This window comes from Hippocampus guttulatus, chromosome 1, assembly GCF_054856545.1.
Source record: "Hippocampus guttulatus isolate MCC_2025c chromosome 1, RoL_Hgut_1.0, whole genome shotgun sequence".
NCBI classification, from domain to species: Eukaryota; Metazoa; Chordata; class Actinopteri; order Syngnathiformes; family Syngnathidae; genus Hippocampus; species Hippocampus guttulatus.
In genome coordinates, this window is record NC_141261.1 from 28,471,534 (window position 1) to 28,489,690 (window position 18,157).

The following is an 18,157-nucleotide window of genomic DNA, read 5'->3' on the forward strand; positions in this document are numbered from 1 at the left end:
GTTAAACCACTATTTTGTCAGTTAGGTATTCTTTAATAAAACCCCTGCTTGCTTCAGGTCCCTAGGACATTCGCAAATGTTCACAATTTCTTGGCGACAATTAAAACTGTTTGCCAACAGCTTTTGCAACCTTGAACGAACCCCAATGAAAAACCACCATTCACTACGTTGGCAAATACTCGTATGCAATCATCACCCATGGAGGTACCAACTTAAGGGAACCCGTTTCATTGGCAGCAATGCATACCCACCTGGCCATGGAACAGCTGAATCGACAACTTTTTTACACTCTTCAAAAATGGGAGGCACATTTACATCCATCCATTTTCTGATCCGCTTGTCCTCACAAGGGTCGCGGGGGTGCTGGAGCCTATCCCAGCCGTCTTCGGGCAGTAGGCACGGGACACCCTGAACTGGTTGCCAGCCAATCGCAGGGCACACAGAGACATACAACCATTTGCATTCACATTCACACCTCGGGACAATTTAGGGTGTCCCATTAACCTGCCACGCATGTTTTTGGAATGTGGGAGGAAACCAGAGTACCCGAAGAAAACCCAGGCAGGCACAGGCAGAACTCAACACAGAAAGGTCAGAGCCGGAAACGAACCCTGCAAGTCTGCACTGTGAGGCTCACCAGTCCACCACCGAGCCGCCCCGGGACATTTACAAATTGTTGTAATTCCCACACCTTCACTTGATTTAAGGTAAATGCAGTCGAACCTCGTTTCAACCTTACGATTTCACTCCTATAAACGTTCACATTTAAAGTCCCAATTTCACGTGATTCATTTTCCATTTGTTGTTGTTTTGCTGACAACAAACACATTTATTTTGTAAACTTCATTTTGGCGACCAGAATTTTCCCACAAAATAATGAAAAGGCCGTCATTACAATGAACCGTGGGAAGCTAAATGCCACCGTGAGCTTGCTTATGAACAAAATCTACTGCGAGGGATAACAACGTCACGTACTTCCAGAGACACGACGCGGTCCTGAGCACATGGTCCGGAACATGTCTGGTAAACGGAAGCAAATCTCGCTGTCTGTGTAGGCTGAAATTGTCTCTCACTTTCAAAAAGGAGTCTCAAAGACAAAGCTCAGCCAAGACTACGAATTGGCAAAAGTCCATCCATTATGGCAGCAAAATCATGGCCAAAAGATTGAAAGATGATCGTGAAGGGCTTCGGGGTGCGGCACATCCCAAATTGATGACAGTTGGCTTCATCGGCGGCACTGGCAGTTGCTTATTGGGGGTAACATTTGCTGACTGAATGTTTTCAGAGATGAAGTAGGAACGCTCAAGTTGTTTGTTTCATTTTCTTATGCGATCGAGGTACATTGTAATGATGTTCGACTGTAGCCTCAAATTAAAGCTCAAAGTCTGTATTTATAGCACATCATGCTTGTTGCATTTCAAATCCACAGTGGTGGCATTAGGAGCCGCCAAAAATTGTGAACTGTGCCAATGTCCCAACATGTACAGTATTGACCTGACTGTACAACTGCAAAGTGCACACTCTGAGTTTCAATCCCAGTGACGTATCCAAAAGTCTGAAAAATATTGCAATGCTCACGTTGTCTCTCTCATATAGTCAACAAAAGTAACCAAAATATTAGAAACCGCTCTCAGTATAAGCGTGCAGTCAGTAGTACAATTAAGTAAAGGCTTTAAAAAGTCAAATATGACAAAAAAATCATCATGAACTGGGAGCTCATTGTTGTTTACTAAGATGTGTGCTTTTTGAATGATGGTGACTCACTGATGGGGAGCTATCTGGTGCCGAGGCGGGTGTCCGGTGAGTTTATGTGTGTGTGTGTGTGTGTGTGTGTGTGTGTGTGTGTGTGTGTGTGTGTGTGTGTGTGTGTGTGTGTGTGTGTGTGTGTGTGTGTAAGAGTAACTCTGTGGTACTGTCACTTAGTAAGAAAACAAACAGGCACTTTTCTTAAATCCACACTTCCGCTCACACGAGTTCAGCAAAGAAGAGGTGAAAAAGATGTGCGGCTTAGGTCAGCCACAAGTCCATACCTCCCGATATCTCATGGGCAAATATGGAAAATTGAATTCATAAACAATGCAGAGAGCCCGCAAAAGTGAAATAAAAGAGCCCAATTTTACTACATTAGCTTCAGCATCAATACGCCACATTCACTATCTTCTTGAGTCTATTATAATACAAAGATGTGTTTATAAAAGCACACTTGTATAGAATGGCCCGAGGCTGCCGTGTCACTCATCAAGCTGATCAAAACGCCGCCACAATCAAACACGGAGGAATCGTGGAGCGCTTTGGCAAATCTGTCCTTCAACAGCAGAAATGAAAAAAAGAAGGTGAGATAAAGGGAGAGGAATCAAGGAGAGAGGAGAGGGGCATCTAAATATAGAAAGACTCACATTTTTGGAGTTGAAGAAAAAACGGTGAAGGAGAAGAAAGAGGATAGGAGGATGAGGATGCGAAGGAAAAGAGGAGAAGGATGAGCGATGGAGAACAAAAGCGGCGTTGTGGCAGAAAAGGAAGACAAGTAGCTGGAGATCGATGTTCTATGTCGCGATACTCAGTGGACTAATGGAGAACTGGACAAGGAAGGCACTTGAACACAAGACTCGGTGTCGTACAGCACCACTGCAAATGTCCATCAATCAAGAGTTCAATATGAGTTCCTGTATTGTCCTTTATGAGAGTTAAATGGTTGCTCTGAAAGAAAGCACTTTGGAACAAATGTGGATGTAGCTTTAAATAATAATTGGCCAGTTGGGTGATTATGATGTACTGCTACTATTGTCGGATCAGGAATTTATCCGACAATAGTAGCGGTACACACAGCCCACAGATGCATGGGGTCCAGTTTTTCAGTTAACACTAAAAAAAACCCACCAACAACAACTTCATGTACAGTATACTGTACTTTATGATACACGTTAATCCTCCATTGATAGTGAAGGTTATGTTCCACATCCAAGTCCATGATCCAAAGAGACAATAATTTGTTGGGGGTTTTTCTCGCGACATTTATACAGTTTTGGCCTAAAAATACCATTCTAACCAACTTTTTCATCACTGAAAAAATGTATGTTAAATTCACTCCATTTTATTTGATCGAATGGTTGCACAAAATAAAATCACCTGGATTCGGATACATTTATTAAGTAGATTATACACGCACTTGAAAAATGTATCTAAAGCCGGTTGTTTCGATTGTGTGCAACTATTGACAAAATATAATTGAGTAAATTCAACACGCCATTTTTTTGGGGTGAACTTATTCAAATACACTTTTCAAACCGAAGTACAAGATCTGCAAGCATACAATGTATAGAAAAGACAGAATGATGGAATAAAAATGAATAGAACATTCATAATTCATATGAATCAATAATTCATCTGTGCTGTATGTTACACATACAGTACATTTGACAGTAAAGTTTATCCAATCCAATCCAATAGAAATGGAATAAAAAGTCATCCAATACAGGGGCCCTACCAGAGAATATGAGTAAGTAAAATATGGTGTATGGTTAAGTGACAAAGGCTATTCGAAATGTCACGCTATAAAATCATCAGAACTTTGAGAAGCAGAAGCCCCCCAGCCCCCCACTGACAGCCAATGTTGTTTGGGGAGACCGATCTTTGGGAGTTAAAAGGAAAAGGCAATGCAACATTTACTTTGTTGTGCCTTAAGGCTAACTCCACTGTGATGAAATTAAAAGGCTGAGGGACATCCTCACATTGGTCTGCTCCTCTCTCCACGTGTCTCCTTTTCTGTACGTCTGCTGGTCAAATGTGCTCGGACATTAGACTATCACCTGTTGATTAACATGAACGACCGCCACCGCTTGCCGGTTTATGGCGCTGATGGTGAACTCTTGCAACCCCTGCAGCCATGGAAAGTGGAATTCAAGACAAGGAAATGGTAACAGCTTTGAAGCGTGCTGTCAGTGGCCAAGGACAACACCCACCATGGAACACACAAATTCCCCTCCTCGTGAGGTCGTGACAGTGTCATGTGCTGGTCTAAATGCCGATCACCCACACCGGCGCACACCAAAACGATCGGGTGGCGGGGGGCTGAGGCAGCACAAGCTAAGCAAGGAGGTGTGCGCCTGTGAGAAAACGAATAAAAAGAAGAGGGCAAGGATGAGAGCTAGACAAAGGAATGACAATGAGTGAAATGCGGTAAAGCGGGAGAAAATGGAGGCGCAGGAGATGAAATGGAATGAAAAGGGACGTTGCAAGCGCACGGTGTGCATTCCGCCGAGCCGCAAACAACAAGGCAGCAGCGATGGGTTGGGTACATTTCATTTTGTGTTCGCTTATAGTCAACATAAAACTCTGGGGGGGAATTTGCCCCTTGCCGGTGAAAAGGGGATGTGGACTTTTTCACTTCTGTTCGCGTGTGGCTTCTTAACAGGAACTGAAGTGACAAAAAGAGTTCCAGAAACAATGAGTGATCTGTATTTTACAGAATCCCCATTGACAGACAAAGACTGCACATTCATTTAGATTAGATACCCATAAAGAGAACAAGCACAGTTGTACATTCTGCCAATGAAGGTATTTCCAGCTTTTAAAGCAGAACGATGCAATCAATCGATTTTCGATACCTCTCATTCGGGTTCATTTTGAGGCGTGAGGGGGGGGGCTGCACCTTGGACCGGTCGCTAGTCATTTACAGGGCATATATGAACAAACATTCATTCACACTCATTTTCAAACCTATGGGCAATTTAGACGAGAGTCTTCAATGGACCTTAACATGCAAATTTCGGAATGTGGAAGGAAGCCACACGAGAAAGCCCAGGCAAGCACACAGAGAACATGGAAACTCCACAGAGAGACAGCAAAAACCTTCGAGGCAGCTATAAAGGGCTAAAGGAAGTCAGCCTTACAAATGCGAAAAAGATAAATGTGATCTGATCATTTTAGCATTTAGCATTGACACTAGTGCTAACACATGAAGTGTCTGGGTTGTTTCATCCATTCCATGCCCCCAACATTTTTTTTCTTGGTTGCACCAGCGCAAACGATGGTTGCACAAAATATTTGGACGACATCACACTACAGAGTTGTTTGTTATTTCCTGACAAATCGATCTGAATGTTCTTAGTTGTATATTTCTGTCAGGAATATTCCGACGGGACTGCGCATGGGAAAGTGTTTTAAATATATTTCATATTCATGGTTCAAAAATGAATCACTCAACAAAATTATAATTTACTTAGCAGTGACATTTCGACAATGCACTTTGCACACAAATAGTTTTACATGAAATCAGGGCCCCAAACATTTTAGTGCTACTGGCCATTTTCATGTGAAGACATTTTGAAGGACCAAACTAAAAACAAATGATTAAAACTATCACTCACCGTTGTTGCCGTGGCCAAATGTTAATTACTATTTTGACAGTAGGACACAGAGCAGTATCACAGCGACTGTTGGCCATCCATCTATTTTCTGAACCACTTAATCCTCGCTAGGATCGCAAGCGTGCAATAAAGTTGTCGTTAGTTGCTGTCAGCGCATATTGGACATCATAATCTGGCGTTGAAACTTCACTTTGTGCCGTTGCTGCTTCGTTTGTCCTTGCACTGAAGCGTCGGGCATCTGAGCACGTGGTTTGGTTTCTATGATAAATCAAATGAAACAGTCCCGAACATAGTCATTTCCTAGGAGTTGTTGTTCCACTCGACCCGTTTTGTGTGTTATGGATCTGGCATTGGAGGTAGAGAGGCTCGTCAGCGAAGGTTGAGTGGCTCGCATTGTTCCTTAGAATTTTCCATGCGTCCAAGCACTCAAACAAACTCCCTGATCTTCGCTTGGACCACAGTGAGCAACATCAGACATTTACACAGCCACAAAAACCGGCATCACACTTGTCCAAAACCTGAGATCATAACACGTTACACGCTGTCGGTATGTTATCAAAAAGAAAAAAAGTCAAACCACCTATTCATCAAAATAGAGCATATCATTGAATAGAAATTTATGACATGAAGAAAATTAGGCCTAGTTTGTAAGAATTGGTGAAATGGATTTATGCCACGTTTTATGTTGTGAATCGGCCCTAATTGTTCCCTCACATTTCACATTGATGAGTTCCAAGCTTGCCCCCATGCAAAGAGCGAATAGCCGCCAAATAGAGGTCGACATTTTTTTCTTATTTTTATATTTTAAATTTTAAATGTTTATTTTCTTTTTTTTCCTTACACTTTATGGGCGGCCTGGTGGTCAACTGGTTAGCGTGTCGGCCTCACCGTGCAGAGGTGCAGGGTTCGATTCTTCTATGGGCCTTCTGTGTGGCGTTTGCATGGGTTTTCTCCGGGTACTCTGGTTTCCTCCCACATTCCAAAAATATGCGCGGCAGGTTATTGGAACACTGTGAATTGTCCCTAGGCATGAGTGTGAGCACGGATGGTTGTTTGTCTATGTGTGCCCTGCGATTGGCTGGCAACAGGTTCAGGGTGTCCCCTGCGACCCTTGTGAGGATGAGCGGATTAGAAAATGGACGGATGGATGGATTTACACTTTACTCCTTTATTATGACGTTACGAACCACCCCAACCTCCCCGCCCATCTAAATATACTACACAAAATAAATGTAACTTCTATAAATGCAAAATGAAGAATAAATGGCAAACTGCAGGCTGTGAGAGGAGCATGCTTTGTGACCTCGACAGTGGACGAGTATGACGGAACATTGGCTCACAACTACGTAAAAGTTTTTATTTCTATCCTCAACTTGGCATACCGTAACTAGAATCCTGCTGTGCATTTTAGTCACAGGTACAATCCTGGTAAATTAATCCATCCTGAATGAAAGCCTTTTTGTTGTTGTTCAAAACCAAAGTTAGTGGCCATGAGGCTCGCTCATGTTGCTACTGCTTCTTCTTCCTCTTCATTGTCGTCATTTTCTTCGCTCTTCTCTCTTCTTTTAAAAAGAAGAAGCACTGCCGCTGGAAGTACCGGTAGTCATGGCAACTTTTGCTTTGTATCGTAACATCAACAAGGACTTGAAAGACACATTTATCCACCAGGATTGTAACCTTTGGCTAAAATTAATTGTGGGATTCTAGTCTGGTTCCTGTACGTTGTTTTAAGACAAATTGAACAAAAACTTGAACATAGTCATTTGCCGATGTCCTTGTCGTGCTGTCGGTGGCTGAGCGCGCTGCGCTCACAATTTCTGAACGCAGCTTTTTACTGTGCGGCTTATCCAACTCGACACATTTCGATAACGTTCTGAGTTTCCAAACAGAACATTGTTCAGAAGTGCCGTTCGGTTATCCAGAGTGCGCCAAAGACACAGTGCCTAAGTACACGTGCTCCAAATGGGAACACGGTGCTTCAGTGCGCCAGGCAGTCCGGATGGAAACAGTTTAAGCATGAGCTGCTGATTGGTTTCGAACATAGGCTCCGTCGGGAAACTAATAGGAGGGGAGCGCGCTCTGCTCGAGTCAGATTAAATTACCAAAACGTGACCCTAATGTTCATCCACTTAGAAGGAAGAAAAATAATAATAATAATAATAATAATAATAATACATTTTCTTTATAATCGCCTTTCAAGACACCCAAAACACTTTACAATAACAAAAAACACAAAACAACACGGGTTGAGCAGCGGCAGCCAAACGCGCCAGCGTTCACTCAACCCGGAAGTCAGAAAGAAAACCACCAGCAGGAATAGCAGGAAAACCACCAAATTTTGAGGTTAAACTTGCGATAGATAAAGTTATGGTCACAATTGAAAATCTGCAATAGAGTGAATCCGCAAAAAATGAACCCCAAAGCAGCGAGGGAACACTGTAAATGGAATGTTCTCCTCCAGGATGTTGAAAGCGTGGTGAAAAGTCGCTAGAATTGGTCAATTTGTACCGTAATCCAGTGACAATTAAGTCCAGGCAATTATAATGTCCAACAGTGAGGGGCAAAGTAGAATTAAAAAGGAAAAGGGACAGCTTGGTCGTCCTCACTCACCGGTGTCCTCGTTCTCCACCCCCGGGGCGGTGCCACAACGGACCGGGCCGGGCGACCACCACGGGAGCTTCGGCTGCGGCTCTCATTCAAATGAATGGAACCAAGCAAATAGTGTACTGTATACGCTTGAGGAGGATTTTGCACCAAGTTTCAATACTTATTACCAATATTGTTTTTAGCGTCGAGCAGACTTTGACAATAATTTTCAGTTGCCACATCGTGAAATTTGGGGGTCTGCACGCTAAAATTGAGCACAGCCAAGAGCCCGAAAAGTAGTATTAGATTCATTCCCAGTTGCGTCACAAGAGGCTCGAGATGTTTTTTCTGTTTCATGCTATAATCAATATTTTGTCTAACTTTGCATTTGCGAGGGTTTTTTTCGTTTGTTTTTTTTGGGGGGCGGGGGGTTGCAAAATTTATATGCATTTGCTTTGTATGCAGTTTACCCTGTGCTCACTATGTTCCCCTTCTTCAACTCATTGCAGACCTAGCTTGACCTTTTGCATTTCAATTCATTTGGTTTATGGGGCCAAAGACAGCAGATCGCGATCCTGCAAGGTGTCCCCGCTTAGTAACTGTTGCACTAACAGGATGTCCTGTATAAATGTGATCTTGGGTCAGAAGGAGGGATACAAATGAGAAAGGGAACAGGAAGAGGGTGAAAATGTGAAACAGAGGAGACATAGGGTAAAAATGAGAAATAGAGTAGGGGAGGCCACAGGAGGCACCTGGCCCACTTACAGTAGGGTGGCGGTGCTGCAGGAGGAGGAGAGATGGAAGATGGAGGAGTGGGAACAGTACTGGAGGAGGATGAGTGGGAAGGAGTAGAGGGCACGGAGAGGACGGGGGCCGGTGTGAGGGGAAGCAACCAAAAGGTGAGCCGAGAAGAAAACTGTTAACACTAAGCCACAGTTTCATACATTTTATAAGCATGTTTCCAACATCATCTAGAGTTACACTGCAGAATTTCACTACATGTACACTTTGGATTTCAGATCCATTTCAATTCACTATCGCCCGTTCTACCACCAAACACCATGAGTTGAGGTTCGCTTTTATTAACTTATTTCTTACAAACCATTGCTGGAGCATTATCAATTCCCTCTCCGTGGTTATCAGTCATTCTTTCATGTCCTCCTCTGAGCACAACAAATGAGCGTCATCTGTAAATGTTTCTAAATATCAGAGACGGTACAAATATCATTCAAACAAAGTAGACATGAGTTGGGACCTAACACCAAATCTTGTGGAAAACCATGTTGCTCTTTTACAATGTGGTTTTATAATTTGATTTTAGAGGCTAGAAATGATGATTAGCCTATATCAGGGGTATGGCTCCCTGAGAGCCATATCCTGCCTGTTTTCGATCTCTCTATCGTGCAACACACCTGAGTCAAACGATCAGCTCATCAGCAAGCTCTGTCAAAGCCTGAAATGATTATGATCAATTGAATCAGGCATGTTGGAGTAAGGAGAGATTGAAGACACGCAGCGTATGACTCTGGAGCAGCCCTAGCCTATATATGACTAATTTGCCACGGCAGTCATGGTGCGAATAAGAAACCAGGTAAGCACAACTACATCTGGAGTAACATAACTTGTAAGCCATCCATAGTGTGATGGAAAACTGGATGCCCAGGAATCTCACACTCCACACATGCAACTCTTCTAAAGTTAAATTGTAGGTTTAGCTTACCTACAATGACAGCCATAGCTTCTGGATAAGTGAGAGAGTGAGAGAGAGAGAGACGCACCCCAGGGTACTATGCTCTTTTGCATGTTTTGGTACAAGTGACTCATTAGTGAATGATATGTTGACAGAAAAACGAATCAAACATTTGACGAGCACAAATGTAGCTTAGATGTGCACCCACTCTTACCCCACCACCCCAAAGCCCCCCGACTCTGAAGGCCAGTCAAGGGAGCGGAGCTTCATTCAACTCTGCCGAGGCAACAAACAGATTTCAAGCTTCCCAAGGTGGATGTTTCATCTGTAAAAACAAGATGTGACAAATGTGAGGGACCCCATCACAACACCAAGGGTGGACAAGGAACGTCACAGACACCGTAAGAAAGTGAGAAGAGTAATGTCCAAAATCTCACGCCGCACTACAGGATAATAGTGCAGATGTTGCTGAAGATGTGAGTTGAAAAAAAAACCATTGGGGCAGCTGGAGAGATGGAGAGAGTACGTAGGTGGGGACTGGTGGAGAAGATGTGGCCTTGAAATGCTTTGAATGGAGGTGGTGTGTGGGCGTGTGACGAAACACTAACACCTCACCCAAAGTATGAATAAGCGACCACAACAAGCCGGCGAAGGTTCAATCTCTTCTCCGGGCACACTGGAGCAGCCCGCCTATAGCGCTAATATCCCACAATTCCACCCACAGTCCTCGCTCTACCTCACATCAATGAATATTTCATGTCCTGATGGCACTTTTAAAGCAAAAACTAATTAGCAAATCCGAGTTGATCTGGCATTAGTCATATCAGGCCAATTAAAAGCCAAGTCCTACTGTACATGTTAATAGCAGCCAAGTGGAATAATTGTATGGTGAGCAGGCGGGGGAATGTTAAACAGGTCTTGTTAGTGGCACTTTAGCGCTCCAGTTCACAACTGGATTACTAAACTCTGCAAAGCCGGATAATGTTCAACAGCGCCAAACAGAGTCCATCCATTCATGAGTGTCACCATCAAGTCGGAGCGCGAAAGCTGCGTACAATTGAAACACATTCAAATCCATCGGAGAGAAAAAAAAATTCAAGGACATTTTAACAATAAAAATGAAAAAACTCTTTAAAAAAAAGGGCTGGTAAACATTCAGTGTAAATTTTCCACAAAATGGGGGGAATTGGGGGGGGGGGGGGGGACAGAACAGAAAGCTAAATATTTTTTTTTTATGTAAATAATTTCAAAACAAATTCCGCCAAGAATGCGGAGGTCAACTGTAAGGTGTTTTCTAATGAGGAAAATTCCACTCTATATATACTATTATACTTTATAAAAAATACCCCTCTCTCTGTTCATCAGTATGGTACCAACATTAGTCTTTGCATAAGATAAAGACTATTTGCCCGTGAGTAGGGATGCACAACAAAAATTGGTCGTGTTTTGTTATCACCCCCACTGGTGTTTTATATGTATTTAGTAGTAATGCTTCAAAGAATGAATCACTCACAAAATTACTAGAGTGACATTTCAACAACAGACATTGCACGCATACACAGGACAATTACAGTAATTTCTTTTTTTTTGGTCTTTTTTTTTTAATATACATACTGTATAACAAAGGATTGGCACCAGTGCTCAGGTCAGATGTGTTCTAGAAGCAGAAAGCTGTCCTGGCACTTCTCACATGATGATGGCAGTGAGCAGACAAAACTTGTGAATTCTGTCACGACTTGAGCGAATTTTAACCAGAGGAGTGTTGATTAAGATGAACAGTATGGACACACAGAATTAAATATGAGATGCTTAAAACAACAACAACAACATAAAAAGACAAAAGCACTTTTGTTTTCATCAGCCTCTGGCTCGGTGTTCTCGCCCTCATTCACTACGTCTCTCTGTCTCATACCTGAGCTTTGATATGGAAATCTGGCACCAGCCGCAGCCTGAGGCTAGAGGACCATTTCTGAAGACGTATTTGCTCCAAGCCGCTCAATTTCTCATCAAATGCTCATGCTGTGTGTATAAAAGACAAATTCATTCACTTGAAAAATATCAACGAACAAGCACATATACTGTATATATACACACTTTTTTTTCTCTGAGTCTTTCAGCATCGTCTAGAAGACTAACCTTACATATTCTGCACAAGTCTGGCTGATCATCTTTCTGCACAATGCTGGAGACTCTTAAGTCACTCATTAATGAATGACTAGGAGTTTATCCGTGTGCATCTCTGCATGTACGTCCAACATTGTGGGCCATTCAAGGACAATCGGTGCAGCATGTGGGAAGAAGTTCAATATAAATCATAATAAACCTGAACTGATGCTGACCGATATCATGTGTCCCTTGTCGGTACCGTCAAGTTCAATTGATCGTTAGTTATTTAGATTTTATTTCTTTTTTTAAATTTCAATTTTACAAGGAGGTGATTAATTCATTCATACAAGCATTTAATTAGTCACAGCTACATTTCTGAAGCAATGCAGCTTTACAAAACACAACAAATATGCTTCCATTTTCTTATTTTTAAGTAATGGGGGGGGGACTAAGCAAACCCATTCAAAATTGATTTCCTAATTGAAAACGTAATGACCAAGAACAAAGACAAAAACAGCTCTGGTGGACAGCCAGGTGCATACTTGTAAGTGTTCACATCGCTGTGAAATACAAGCACACATGTGTGTGTGTGTGTGTGTGTATGAACTGGGGGTTGTTCCTGTTGAGGAGGCATCAAACTCACCTGTTTCTAATTGGGGGTCAGGGAGATGAGCTCGCTAGATAGCGCTAGATAGATGGACAGAGATGACAGCTGCTCCACACACATCCCCCACTGACTCCCCACCAGGATTAAGAGCACCTGTATTCACAATGTGCGACGGAGGCAGTTAATCTAAAAAAATTTAAGGAGACATCCGCGTGGGTCCCCGCGAACCATAACCGGCCGTGCATCGGTGTGAGTCTCACAGTAGTGAGAAATGCAAGAATGAGACACAGCACCTTCGGGTTCTTTTATCATCTTCAAAAGTGAGTACCAACAGTTAATTTGGTGTCATGTTAGCCAGACAGGTGTGCAAATTAACAAACTATCACCACGAGGAAAGCGGCAGAGAGAGTGTGCATGCCTTAATGGAGCGTTTGACCTCTTTTATCCATTTCTCTCCAGTCATTAAAGGCTGTGTGGTTACCGTCTATATAAACGTACACACTGGGGGGGGAAGCACAGTGCGTCCCGGGGATGGAAGCCCACGAAACAACTAGCACACATTTCAGCCTACAACCTGCACGGGGGCACTGAGCACCTCCTACACACCGGCAGGCGAGCACATGCATCACCAGAGAGGGGGCAGCGTCACGAGCCTCCAAAACGGCACCCGAATCAGGCCCTTCGTTTTCTCGCCGTGCCTCCCCCACTTATTGTGTGCCTGGAAGCATAGGACTGAAAGGCCCCCCTTGCAAACAGCTCACCGATAAGGCACTCAATGCTGCAGGGCCCATGAGCAAGGCACCAAACTCTCCGCATTGCTGTCCACTGCGTTAGAATGTGTGTGCATATTCAATGCACAGGTCTAATGGTAGGCAAAGCTTGTAAAACGTGTTCAGGACGATATCGTCTTTGTCTGAACTGAATCTTCCTTGAATGATCCACAATTGAGGCTGTGTGTGAGCAAAAGACAGTGGCGCCTTGAGAGACGAGTGTCCCGTCTGAAGAGTTCCGTCTGCACGTTTCATACAACGGCAACACGCTTAAAACTGCTTTTTCAAAAGGAACCCAAACTGGGTCAGCGCTGGGTCCAAAAGGGACGGAGCCGATGCTGGGTTATTTGTACCCAGCACTTAAGGTTGAGGATTTGAGTCAGTACTTTGGGTCTTGACTTTGATAAAACAAGGGGTAAAAAGTAGCCATTCTGATGAGTTAAGGCAAACAAGAAATGGGTTACCCGGTTATCTGTATAGCTGTGGTTAAAAACAAGACTTATTTTACAACCGACATGTTCTAAGAAAGAAAAAAAAAAACTCAAGCGCATGACATGTTCTGCACAGCTTTTGCACCGGTTGTCCTTCTTGACACAACCCACACATTTTTCACAGGTGGGGTGCCCACTATGACCAGGATTTGAACCCCCATCCCTGTGTCCAAAGTCAGCAGTGATTTGTGTTTTAGTCATGCTTTTTGGAACAGATTATTCACAAAAAAACAACTTTTGCTGTCATCTACTTTGTTCACAGCGTAGGGCAGAAGAATAAAAGTGTACTGTAATGCGATCAATGTGAGAAAAAAAAATACAAATGAAACCTTTTGTTGGCTTTCTGTGTGGCGAATCATTTGAAGGTTTTGTGACCTCGGTGTGTAAAAATTCCATGTTAACCAAAAGCCCTTACAACAACAACAACAAAGTGACCTCACTGCACTCTCCTATTGGTAAGCAAGAATGAAAACATGAGGAAGGTTTTCTAGACAGACCAGTGAGTGAAACAAATACCAAGTGGAGAATATTTGCCCTTCATTGATTTTATTGTCCCAGAAAAATAAGTAGATTTTGTGAGTGAAATATCCGAGCATGTATGAAAACTTACAGGTGCAAGCCCAACCCAAGATGTGATTGCTAAGTCGCTTGTCTCTTTTCATTCCGGTCGTTAACTCATCAGTCAAACGTCACTGTGACGTTTGCTGAAGTCGGATTGCTTTCTCAACGCGAGAGACCCACCAGCGCTTACGTCTAACCACAGTCCAACCAGCATTTGGATAACCAAAAGCAAGCAGAGGATGTGTTCAAATCTTATCTCAGGTCATCATCTTTAGAAAGAAGTCTCAGTCATGAGACAGAACCCGAGTGGAAAGTCCTTTCTAATCTCACAGGCAACGCGCAGCTAATATTTTTTCCATCTTTCAGTTGATCTCGCCCCCGCATGCCTCCTGCGCTCACCTTCTTGCTGGCGTCTTGGTCAATGGTTTGAGCATTGCTTTACACACACACACACACATACTCACAAAGGTTGAGGTAACACAAAACACCACCTTAGGGGGAAGCATAGGGCTGCTGGGGTGAAAGTACAAAGCATTACTGGGGAAAGTCAATACAAGTGGTGTCAAGAAGCCAGACAACAAAAAAACTTTTGTGCCACGCAAAACTGACGCAAACATACACGCGCACGCAATATAATAATCACACGATAATTGAATAACTGAATAAAGGAATTTGGAGGGCTTAATCGTTTCAAGATGGAACTCTTAACCTGGCATGAGGAGGTCAAAACAACTGCACAAATCCATCCGGGCTTAAAGACAATTTGGGAAATCACCCGATAGTCTTTTAATCCAAAAATCCAGTTAGTCACTGTCAAATTGTGCTGTGCGGGCCCTGGACGTTTAGAGGGTTTCCTTTCAGCAGAAATGGCTTTGCTCCATGTTCATCGAACATTAACAGCTAGATCTGATAGATGCATAAGGAATGGAGATAGAATGTGAATACTGTACACATAAAGAGGCTATACAATTTAGAATTATATTGCATGCATCCAACCATGAATTGTCCATACGGCTTATCCTCATTTGGGTCGCAAGTGAGCTGCAGTCGATCCCAGCCAACTTTGTGGGGAGAGGCAGGACAGAGCCTAAACTGGTCACCAGTCAATCGCAGGGCACAAATTGACAACAACTACTCACACTTTAACAAGAAAAGGCAAGAGTCATCAATAAAAGCTAGTATGCATAATTCTCACCTTTTAGTAAAACACAAGAAAACCCACAAAAAGACAAGAAGAACATGCAAACTCATCTCAGGAAGGCCAGAGCTGAGATCTGGACCCAGAACATCAAGGAACCAGTATGTCAATGATGACAACATCTACTGTAAGCCCCACCGCACACCAAGCGACATGGCCAAAAGCTACTGAAGTGGACAATCGCAAAAAAAAAAAAAGAGTCTGAGACTCTCTGTTGCACATTATGCAAATGTTCCTCGCCTACATAGCACTGCAAAGGAAAAATTGTGAGCCCTATTGTTCTTATCGGGAAACGATTTTTTGGGTCTTACTTTAAGAGCCCTCATTGTTTTACTGAACCACAATCATGTCACGTTTATGAAGGAAGAAACATCCCCACATTGATGTGGCGATACTAAATCCTAATACAAAGAGGAAATGTGCCACCATTTACAGATGGCACTCCTGCATTTCATTGAAGGAGACACTCCCCTGTGCCTTGCTTGTTCATCCACAGGTACATTCCACTGCCATCAAGTAGAATCCTCACATCTCCAAAATGATCACTTCTCGGGAATTAAAATAAATACATAAATAAAAAGAATACTTTTTTTTTAAAGCAGGTTTGTTTAGGTGTGTCTTCAAGCTCCCTACTTGGTTTATTTATTTTCTCCAAACAATGTATCTTTGTTCATCCAGCTATGCTGGCTTCACACAACATGGTGATAGGCAAAACAATGAAATGCATTTCCACTAGATGGCAGAAGGAACAATCACCTGTTGCCATTCATACAACAGAATAACCTCTTGGTGATCAAAGAAGCAGCCTCGCATTTCCCACATCTGTGAGGAAACTGAGATGAGACATCTTATGCTACTCCGGTTTGTTGGTGTGCAGTAACATTTTATAATATAAAATAGTCGCCTTGGCACGAACACTGGTGTCAAAAGTGATCATGTATTTCCTGGTAGTCAAATTTGGTCTGTTGACGCAGCAGAAATTTCAGCTGGACAAAGAAGAAGCCCCCTTTGGAGGTTAACTGAGGCCAGACGGAGGAGGGTTCAGACCCAGTCTTCCGCTCTCCAGACGGCTGCAAAAGCGTTGCAGCCCCCGCTAAAAAGTGCTCCTGAACCGTAACCAGTCGCTCGCTGCGAGGATCACACCAACGAGTTGTTCTTTGTCACCAAAACTCAAGTTTCTGTTTGAAAAGTTAATTCACGAGAGCGGCGTGTCAACACAAACAAAGCCAGACAAGTGTGTTCCATGTTCAATTGTGCGATACGCCACGCGTGTCAACGAGTGTGACAATTTCCACAAAGCGGCAGACAGCTGCCGAACAGGTACTTTCACACCGCTCACTCTTGGGAGGCTGTCACGGCGAGCCCCGCGCAGCCATCGTAATACGACTCCTATTTATATGAAAGCTAAATAAACACACGGGCGGGTATCCATACGCATGATCGTGGACGTAGTGTCATTAGTTGCAACTCGAAACTGGACACGCCACGGGAACTCGTAAAAAGAAAAAAAAACTGAGTAAAATATGCACAGACGCGCAGCGTGGCTAAGTCTTCGAAAGCCGATTAAAAAAAAGAAGAAGCTTGTATTTGTAAGGAAGGCGCAAGTGAGACCTACCTGTTACCCCATGGACTCTGAATGGGCTCTGAATGGGCTCCGAGCTGCACGGCGATGTCGCTTCCCTCCGAGTCCAACGTGGTGTGACAGCCCCGAGACACGACACGGTCGGGGAGGATGATGAGTGAAGCGGGGCGGGGGGTGGGGGGGATGTCCACTCGGGAAGCTCAGTCCTCTCCTATGCGTGTCTTTTCTGCCAAGTGTAATTCCCCGTGTTTTCTCGCACTCCCCAGCCCCGTTTTCTCTCGCTCTCCCAGCTTCTCCCTCCCCGGCTCTTCCGTGTCTTGCTATCAGGAGCCTCCCCTCCCCCTCCCCCACCCCCTCATCTCCTCTCCTTCACTCCCTCCCCCATTATACTTTCTCTTCCTCCCCCTCACCTCTGTCCCTCTTTCTCTCACTCTCCCCTGCACGTCTTCTTTCTCTGGGCAGGCATCCTCCTCCACCTCCTCCTCCTCATCCTCCTACCACAATAAATGAATATATTTTTGCGGTGCAATAAAGCAGTGTTTCCAAACCTTGATTGAGGCAAGGGAGACATTTTACCCCCCCCCCCCCTCCAAAAAAGAAAGAAAAATTCCAAAAGGCCACTAAGAGTATGAGTACTGTGCAGTAATGGTAATGAATCTGATGCATCAATTGATTCACAAATTGACTTTAGCAGTATGAAATGCAGGCCTGTTTCATTGAATGCAAAGCTGATACACTTTTTCTGTTGTACGAATGGAAACTTTTATTCTTCTGCCCGTCACTATAGATAGATGAGCAAAGGGATACTTGTGTTTAAGAAATAATAATCTATTGAAAAATGAAGAGAAATCGCATAATTATACTTGTGTAACATGGCACTCAGGTTGGAAAGGGATGGAAAATACATTGATTGTTTTAAATTGATTTGAAATATCTTGAAAATGTAATAATGCTTTTATATAATGTAGGAAATGCATTGAAAGAAAATAAATACACGAATAATGAAAAAATCAAAATGATGGGAAATAACTCACATCAAATTTTAGGAACATACAGGACGTTTAAACGATTATATACATTTTGCACATTATTTCTATCATTATTATTATTATCTTATTTTGAATTCAAGTGAGACTAGGTATTTATGGAGATGGGGAACGGTGGGTTTGGGAAATCAAATATTTTTGTATGCATAAAGGA

General features: G+C 43.2%; 1 protein-coding gene across 1 annotated transcript in view; it reads right to left on the minus strand.

Annotated features, from left to right (window-relative positions):
* The window catches only part of zbtb46 (zinc finger and BTB domain containing 46), a 92,845-nt gene extending 75,603 nt beyond the window's left edge, over positions 1 to 17,242 (minus strand). The window contains exon 1 of the mRNA XM_086124590.1: positions 16,991 to 17,242. The gene's annotated coding sequence lies outside the window, so the exon portion shown is untranslated. The remainder of the gene's footprint in view (positions 1 to 16,990) is intronic.
* Between the last annotated feature and the right edge of the window lie 915 nt (positions 17,243 to 18,157).